The sequence below is a fragment of the Melanaphis sacchari genome, unplaced genomic scaffold, assembly GCF_002803265.2.
Source record: "Melanaphis sacchari strain LSU unplaced genomic scaffold, SCAv2.0 Contig11_pilon_pilon, whole genome shotgun sequence".
NCBI lineage: Eukaryota > Metazoa > Arthropoda > Insecta > Hemiptera > Aphididae > Melanaphis > Melanaphis sacchari.
The window spans coordinates 6843008-6853232 of record NW_020270469.1 but is presented as its reverse complement, the minus strand read 5'-3'; positions in this window follow the sequence as shown (position 1 = coordinate 6853232).

Sequence of the window (10225 nt, the reverse complement as noted above, 5' to 3'; positions counted from 1 at the left end):
TAAAATGTATTCAGTTTTTATAATATTATCTTATAATAATCGCACTTAAGAGTAAAGTCCATAACCATAAACGGAAAATAAGTATAGTATAAACTACTAGCCACTAACACATATTGAACACACCAGAGTCTTATAAAAGGTACTATATTTTTATGTAAAAACACATCACAATTTTTTAAACACAGGAAATTGATCTTAAATTATTTTTTATGATAACATTATTTTTTACATATTTTAACCGAGTCTCAAGAGCTTCTTAACGTTTGTGTCAATATATGAAGAAACTAGCCCAATCAATGGGAGGAAAAAAAAAGAAAGGTTTGTAATTTATGTTACTGAATACCTATATTATTCCAATGGATCAACACAAAAATATCAGATCTATGAGCAAAATATAAAAATACTATACTATCTAAAGTGTTTATATTATACAACGCAAGACAGTATTAATATTTAAAAACAACAATAAACAGATAAGTCCTAGGAAACTTAAGTAAAATACGATTATTTGAACAGTTAACACTAATTATCTCAAAAAAGTATTAGTATTTTTAAAAATATTTTTGTCACACATTTTGAATTAATGACATTTTTACGTTATTAAGTATACCTATAGATTTATTAGGTAATATAAATTTATATTACCGATATAATTATTATTAGTTTTTTTAAAGACAATATACTTTTTGAAATTTAAAATCTAAATTAGAAATTATATAGATGAAAATTAATTTTTAAGCACGTAGTTAATTAGTTATAAGTTTCAATTTTTAATGTATAACTACTGATCGTCGCCTTTGAATAATTAAAATCACAACTCTAAGTAAATAAGATTTAGTTATCATAATTGAAATAAAAAATAAATATCATATTTCTTATCAAAATCATCAAGTACCCGATCATAATTTTTATAAGTTACGTGTGTCATCCACAAAACGTGACTTTTTAAGAATTCCGTTACATTTTTGGTCAAAAATAAAATTGACCAATACATAAATATAATAGTATAAAACCAAGTAAAACGTGCGGATTTTTAAAATTGTTGCGATGGATAAAATCGAAAAATGGAATCGTATCAGATTGGCTTTTATGGACGTTTATAGCTAAGCTTACCACCTTATTAAATATGATACAATAATGTTCCTTTAAACTCTTAGGTCACATTCACCGCACGTATAATTAAGCGCTTTACAATATTATAATGAAAATTTAAACTGTTGGACACTAAAAAAAATTACATAAGATTTGTTCAACATCGAATTTATCTGAATGTAAGTTTCAAAATGAGGTAATGACAAAACGATGTTTTATTTTTTCTCCATTCATATAGCATAATATATCTTACGTGTAGTTGATAAGTGTACATCAATCTCATATATCAATAACAAATATGTGAATACTTCGTTTTAGTATCTTGTATGGTTTCGTATATTTACAACTATAATTTTAAAAAAATGCATTTTATCAGAAAAAAAACGAATAGCTCATGTTAAATAAAATGCATGATATACTAATGTACTAAAATTCGTACGTACAGATATAATTGATTAGCTTATAATTTGTATAAACACTACAACGCCCAACATACCACTGGGACACAGGAGTACGCAGTACAAATAATTTAAATTAATAACAAATATTATGATAAATTATAAATATTTGAGTAGTTAGGTATCGCATATTTCTATATGTATACATATTACATATTGAGCATAATGTACGAACTAATGATTAAACCGATGCGAATTCATTGAATTATTACGAAATTTTAACATAATTATAAATGGAACTTTACGCGAATATGTTATTATTATGTACTCGTACACAACACAATAGGCATAATCGGTATACGGTCGAGTCTCGGATAACTCGAATGCAATATTTGTCGCGATAAGTCAAATATAAAAATAGTTGAGCATAGGTAACTAGAAGTCATTTTTTACATTTTATCGTTAGAATAATCGGTTTACAATTATAAATGTACGAATTACACTACATATGTACCATTGTGCTGTAAAATAATCGACAGTTGTGTATATCTTCGTTGTATAGCGTGAAAAATTTGTAATTATATCTTAAACGTAAATTAGTTTCATTAACAATTGCTGAAAAAGGTAGGTAAATAATAAATAAGGTGACTTAAAGTGGAAAACTGAAAAATGAAATTGCTTGGCAAATCTCATCAAGTACACTTTCAACTATTCTGATTTTATTTTAAAACAATCCAAACGTCAAACTCTTCAAGTTATTTTTCTAAATTGTAAGAATTATACATATTTTATGTTTTAAAATGTAATCTTTTAATAAAATTTTAATTATCAAATACATATATAGAAAATTAGTGCTAAAAAATAATTTTTTAATTATAATTGTAGTTAATAAACGCGCATGTAATAATATTTCTAATAAAAGCAAATTAAATAAAAAATAATAATATCTAACTCGAATTTTTTCGTATTTTTAAAAAAATTCGAGTTATGTAACTTGAAAAATACATAAGTCAAATCAATTTTATCTCCCTTGATATTCAAATTATCAAGACTTGACTGTATTTTAAAATTATAAAACTTATTATACCTTGCTGGTTATGATCGAAATGAATACAATTTTAATTAAATGGTTAATTTCAGTATCACGTGTTTAAGCTTTATTATATTCTCCTTAATAGGGTGAAGTAAAACTTTTTTTCAAGCAAATTTAATTGTTCCCCAGGTATTTGATCCCATTTAAACCTCTGTAAATACCAACGTATTTATTATATGGTTAAATAATTTAAATAATGTTGGATTAACTTGTTTAAGGATCATATTACATAAGTATTACTAATGCTGTGGTATACGAAAATTGAAAACAAATATTTCAGGATGGTTCAAAATTTAAAAAAAAAAAAAAAATTAACAAAAATACAAAACTATTCTTAATATTCTAGTAAATATTTACTTCTAATATAATTCTATTTTTTAAAAAAATTTCAGAGGAATAAGACCCCTAGACCCCCAATTACAGTTTTACCTAGACTATTTTTGTTACACTGTAATATAATATATTATATAAATACAGTTACACAAACACACACACACATTTATTTAATAGTAAAATACAAATATGATATACCATAGTAAGTTTGTAATTAACAATAATTTATTTTTAAAAGTATTTATATTATCTGAATTAAAATAAATTTCAATTTGAGAAATGTATTTAAATAAAAAACCACTCGCGTGTTTAGTAGTATACAAAAAATTATTATTTATAATTTTCATCAAAAACACCAAAAAAAAAAAAAAAATAAATAAATAAATGTTGATAATATCAGCCACTTTTTAAGTTTATAAATTACTACATGTTAAAATTATATAATTTATATGATTGCATTATGTAATTAACACAATTTTGTACTTACCCACAAAAATTGTTATTTTCATTACTTTACAATAATTAATAAATTTGTTTTAAAACCTATTAATATGTATTTTTGATTATTTATCAATCAAATTCATTTTAATTGATAAATTTTAAGAAACGTATTATTTAGGTTAGGTTGGGCATGAATAGCAAGTACTAAAATTGGAGCAAAATATGATTTCCCCTCTTACTTGGTTATTTAAAACAGTTTTATAACTAAGATTTAAAAAAATTTTTCAACAATTAACTTGATATTAAATTAAAAGTTTAAATGTATTTGTTTACAAATATTGTGACATAAAATTAATTTAATTTAATAATTATTTTCTTTTTTTTATGAATGAAAAATTTTTTTTGTAATTTGTTTTTTCTTTTTTTAGTTTTGTGATGAGATTATTAAAACAAGAAAAAAACAAAATATTTGCTGTAGAAGAGGTTTTTTAAAGTATTTAATTAACAATCAAATAAAATACAATTTTTATAATCTCTTTAAAAAAATTAAAAAATTAAATTTATAAAATAATTTTATTAATTTTTTCATCATTAATAGTGGTGGATTAGTTTTTTTTTCAGTAATTATTGAATATAAATTTAAATATTTTAGTTTAATTTTGTTGTACCTATTTATGTTAACGTTTAATCACATAGATGTCAATAATGCCATGGTTATAGTTTATACCTACGAGCTACGTATTAAAATTAAATACCATATATTTCATGACCTATTGTCCTATTATCTATTCTATATTCGATGCACCTATTTTATTCAACTAATAAAGCTCTAATTAAAATTTCATTAATAAATATAAAAAATATAGTTGTATAACAAGAAAACCGTTTTAGTATTAACCTTAATATAGAAACGATATTTATTAAAATCTCCTCTATATTGTGATATTAACACATCTATATAAATGTAAATAAAAGAAAGATACTAAAATATAAACGAACATTTCCAACTAAATCACTAAAATGTGACACAGTTTAATGTTATATGAGAATTATCGATGCATAAACGTTTCTACCTAGTAAAATACACTTTAATCTGAATTCTGAAATTCGCTGTATTGAGATTTATTCGACAGAACAAATGTATCAATGCGTATTGAAATTTGAAGGCATATAATATGAACAGTCTTTGAATATGTACATCTGAAAAGTAGCTATTTATACCATTATCATAAGTAAGCAGACAATTATGGTGAACATTTTAATATATGCTTAAATTGTCACCTTTAGTTAAAATTTACGAAAACTATAGAACTCAACCGGTAGACAATGGTCGACCAATGAGACACAGCCTGACAGACCCAATACTTCATAATTTATAGCACAATATTTTGTATAAATTCGGCACACTGCACTACTATGAGTACTATGTATGTATAATGAGTATCAATATGGGTACCTTGGTACCAATTAAATTAACATATTACATTATAATATACATAATAATATTTATTTTATAGAAAATCTAATCATATTGCTAATAAAAAAAACACTAAGAAACTCGGATTTGTTTTGATTTTTTAGTAAATTAATCAGTTTTTTCAACATTATTTAATAAATTATGGCTCCAAATTTATTTAACATTTATTGAAAGAATTTCCTGAAAAATTAATCAAAAAAAGATTTTTAACAATATATAAATTAATTGGAATTTTTCTAAGAGAACAACTGAAATATTAATTTAACTAAAAAATAACTAAACATATTATCTGATATTATATTATAATCATTTATTAATTTATTTTTAATTTGTAATTATTGGTAAATATTATTTTGAGTTACCATGAAATGTAATTAAAATTAATATTTTTATTAAAAAAATAAATACTTGTTGGTTTTTAAAGATTACTTATTATTTTTTTAAATCTTAGTAAATATAAGAAGGTATAAATAGATAGTTAAAAATATATCTAGTTTGGTTGATACATAGTTTAATGAGTTATAAAAATCTTGATTCTGAATTGTGTTAATTCTGAATAATATTCAGATAAAGTATAAAATATTTCAAAGAACTAAATGTAGTTGAAAGTTTAACACATTAAAAATATTATAATTTGTGTTTATATTTTAAGAAAGATTTATTATTATTTAAAAATAAATTTAATTGAAACAATGTTCATTTTTACTATTTTTTTTTTTTTTTTAATTATTTTTCTATGTTTAGTAATTTTTTTATGAAATACATTTTAATGATTTTATATAGGTGTTTCTAGATGTAGATAATAATTCTAAGATGTATGAAATTATTTTACTTTATTCACCAAATAAAGTAGGTATTGATAAATATTTAATGTATAGGTAACTAAAAAGGTTTAATTATTTTTACTCGGAATAATTATGAATTTATTCGTTTAAATAAATATTATGCATTATTGTATACCTAGGTATATTGTTAACGGCGTTTTAAATTATAACATAAACGTAGATTATGATTTTATGGTATGTATTTTAATTGAACACGAAATGTTACTGATGTCTGTGGGCAATAGCTAAGGTATCACTCTCCAGTACATGTATCCTTAATGTATTATTACATATAAATAAGATATTATTAAAATCAACATTACTATTACTGGGTTCGAAAAATTGTATCCTATATACAATCAAGATATGTTCGTTGATTGCAAGAGTCTACACAAATTATAATTGTGATTTATGTTTAGGATGTTATAACATTTTCTAAAATATTGTTAAGATAATAAAAGGTATATAGATTAAGTAATATAGGGAAAGGATTCAAATATTTTATCATATAAATAAAAACTTGAATTATATTATTTTTACTATGAATATTTTTAACATTTTTAATTAAAAAATGCATATTGCGACATGACATTCCACAAAGACTTCGATGTGTGACAAGACCATAATACAATATGCGCCACGACGATCAATAAACGCCATACCCAAAATGAAGGTATCTACAGTTAAAAAGAATTATATGCATCACATAGACACAAACTCTATCCTGATAAGATAAATATCAACCGAATGATAAAAGAAACTGCACCGTCAGTAAACACGCTACCCAGCGTGCATGTTTATTAGTCGATACGGTGATGTGTATAATATGATATACGGGTTTACTCGAACAATTTAGTTAGATTACCTTCAATAACAATAAAAAATGTAGGAATTCGAATATTCAAGAATAGATCAAGCTATAATGCTTGATCAGTAAGTTAAACAATCGACATGGTTGAAAACCACATGAGAAACACATGATAACTAGCAAATCTAGCGACGAGGCCGACTTCCAGAGTATCGATCACCCATCACAGGTTCAGCCGAGACCATCAAATCAACTCTGTTGCACTATCTTGAAGACGTGTTGTCGGATGTCTAAATTCCACGACCAACAGCATACCTGTTGATGTGCATTGCTCAGAATTAATCGATTATCAGAATTTTACACTTTGAAGACTCACGACGAACAAGAACATTCCTAGGCATGTGCTGTATGCAACTCACTCCGGAAACACGTCCTGCGGATCTGTAAACGCCGATGAAAACAAAGAAATAATCTATCTACGATTGTGAAATTATTGTAAAAAGATACTTTTCAGAACTATTAGCCAAGATTTCCACCCATGCACACCTCTCCAAGTTCCTCACGACTTCTTAAGATCACGGAAATGTAGTACTGGCTCGCTCTTTTCAAGTACGCAATAACTTATTTTAATAAACGTCCAACCATTGTATTTTAAATTTTTGGTCGTGCTTCTTGTTGGAGTCAACCTTGTGTGACCCAGACGTAAACTTACCCACTAAAGTTTTAAATATTTATAAAGACAGTACGTTGAATACTGACACACCACTTCACACTTGGATATTTTCTGGCATATTTTTTCACATTATAATAGTTATGATTTTTATTACAAATACTCATATGATAAACAGCTTTACCATAGTTAACATATAAATAAAGAAAATATAGTCTCACTGCTGAAATATTATAGAGTCAATAGGTTAATTATAGGTATTACAGAAAAATTTAATTTTTAAACAGTTAAATTAATTTGTCTTTTTATATTAAGCATTATTTTAATATTTTAAACTAATATAGGGGGATTATAGTATGAAATTCATAATTCATATGATGGACTAACAAAAATTATTCCTTAACCCTTGCGTATAATTCTATATTTTATAGACTTCTATTTTACACTGTTCAACTATGCAGTATGCTGCTGTGTGCAGGGGTGGATTGGCTCTTTTTATCCTGGGGTGCAAAATTAATATTGTGCCTGTACATTTTTTTTCAAACTTACATAAATTAAGAAAGAATCAAGATAAGTAAATATAAAGAAAAATTAGAAATAATGTGTTATTTTTTTGGGATTTTGATGCAGACATGAATATAATATAGATACTTATAATAAATACTCGTATTTATATAGGTATATAAGTAGTTTAGAGTAAAATAAATGCATTTTTAGAAAATTTTTTGATTTCAACTCACTCAAATGATTTCCAACTAACTCTTTTTAATTGCAAGTCTTTAAGAATACTCCAAAGTTGTACAGAATAATACAAAACGTCTAAGCTCTAAGTTCAAAGATATGAATGTAATAAATGATCCATTACTATATTTAGTTAATTTGTGTGATAATAAAAATAACAAATGCTTATAAATTGTTAATATAAAGTATATGATTATTTTAAAGATAAATCACCATAAAAACAAAAATATAAATAGAACACAACTTTTATGAGTTACAATCATAGTGATTAGAGGCAGTAAAACTATAATAATATCAACATTTAACGTTATCTACAAAGTATAATATTATAACCGTGATTTAAAATTTCATTTTTACTTTTATGTAGTTATTTTATCTATATTTGTTTTAATACGTAGACACGATTGATACAATATAACATTAAAAATATACCTATTACCTAGTAACAATAGTATTTTTGATTTATATTATAATTTATCTTTATATTTGTGCATCCTAACAAGTCGATTCATGCATCAACGCAGAAACAAACACGTGATGTCTTAAGTGTAGATAAATCTTTATTTAACATATACTTAGTTACAAAAGTACAATAATTGTAAGATATAAGATGTTTTGTGAGCGGTGTTACGACCTGAATCTAAAACAATGATAGACAGTAGTGTGAGTGGTGTTACGATCTGCCTTAAAATGTCTTCTTTAACCGTCTGCTGAGCCCTTGTCCCGAGCTCCCATATATATGATCGGTTTACAAAAGAGCGGTGGCAACTCTGTTTATACAAGGGGTCTCGCAATAAGATTTATATCCTTGTCGTCTCACTATCCGGGCTTTCGCCTTTTCCGAGAAGTGAACGATGTATGAGCATATATCTAAATGGCTAAATTTAATAATACTATGTTTAGTGGTTTCGTACTGGCTTCACATCGCTTGCATTATTGATTATATTATTTATAATACGTACACAACGTACAATATATGTTATAAGACAATTTTATATAAATGCGCCCTAGGCTTATTACACGATTCTACATTACAATAAGAGTTAATTTAAAACGGGCTCGACAATTGTAATCGGGAGCCTGAATAATTATTACGAACAAGGATCTGGAGTACTACTTAGTGTACAGCACACTATGCCAGTCCGTCCCTGGTTGTGTGTTGGAATAGGGTATCAAAAGAAAGTATCGATACTTATAGTATCGAATACAAATATTTATATCTGTAAAATATCGAAATAAATATATCAAATCATTATATAAATTTATATTTCATAGTATCTAATATCTATATTATTCGATGCCTACCGATATCGATAATACTGAATGTTAAAAATATTTATAAAATTATTACCAACGGCCAAAAACTGTAGACTCACTACTCTATTGTTATTTCTATTCATTAGTAAAATCCGAGTATTTTAAATTATATTTTAAAGTCTAAATATAATTTAAATTATAAATACAAATTATCTTTTATTATTTATTAACATATTTATTATACATTAATTTATACAAAATACCAATAAATAATAATGTTATAGTTGATAATTAATAATTATTATTGACTAGTCTTAACACACACATAAAAAAACTATTAGTCCAAAAAATATAACTAAAACCAATCTTTCTTTGGAAAGAAATTATTTTTGAAGACGAGAACTAGTTAAACTATTCCTGAGTTTAGTTAATGTTGCTTCAGCCTTAGAAAAAACTCATTCACAAGTAACGGACGTTACAAGTGTTACAACCATGGTGAAATACATACGTGCTTGTTTATACAAAATAGGAAATATGTGTTTATTGACTTCCCATATTTCAAGAGGATAGGACTTCTTGAAATAAAAGAAATTGAATTTTTCAAGAATTTTTAAAATCCAGAATACTGCATTTTATAAGTATAACGATAACTCTTCGTTCATAAAAATCGTGGTATTTTTCTTTTTTTGGCCATGAACCAAATATTTATGATGTGTTCAACAATCGAAGTTGTCCATTTTAAAATGTTCTCCTTCAGACTCACTAGAATTAATGATGTTCAACTTTGACAACTTTAAATCTTCCATTGCACTTAAATGGGCTACTAGAACATAAAAATGAACATTTTTAAATCTCGAGTGCAGAAGTGTAGCAATTGCAATTGATTTGACCTGTTCAATCATTCAAAATCGTTGAGTCAGTTCAGCATGTAATAAATCGTTCATCTCACAAATTACCTCAAAGTGCGATTTAATTTGTGCAAAATTATCTTAGCTAGCAGCTGATCATTAGTATGACTTTGGAAATTGTTAGGTCATTTTTCCCAGAAAATTCTTTTGTCACAAATTCCAATGGTTTTAATAAATCTAACA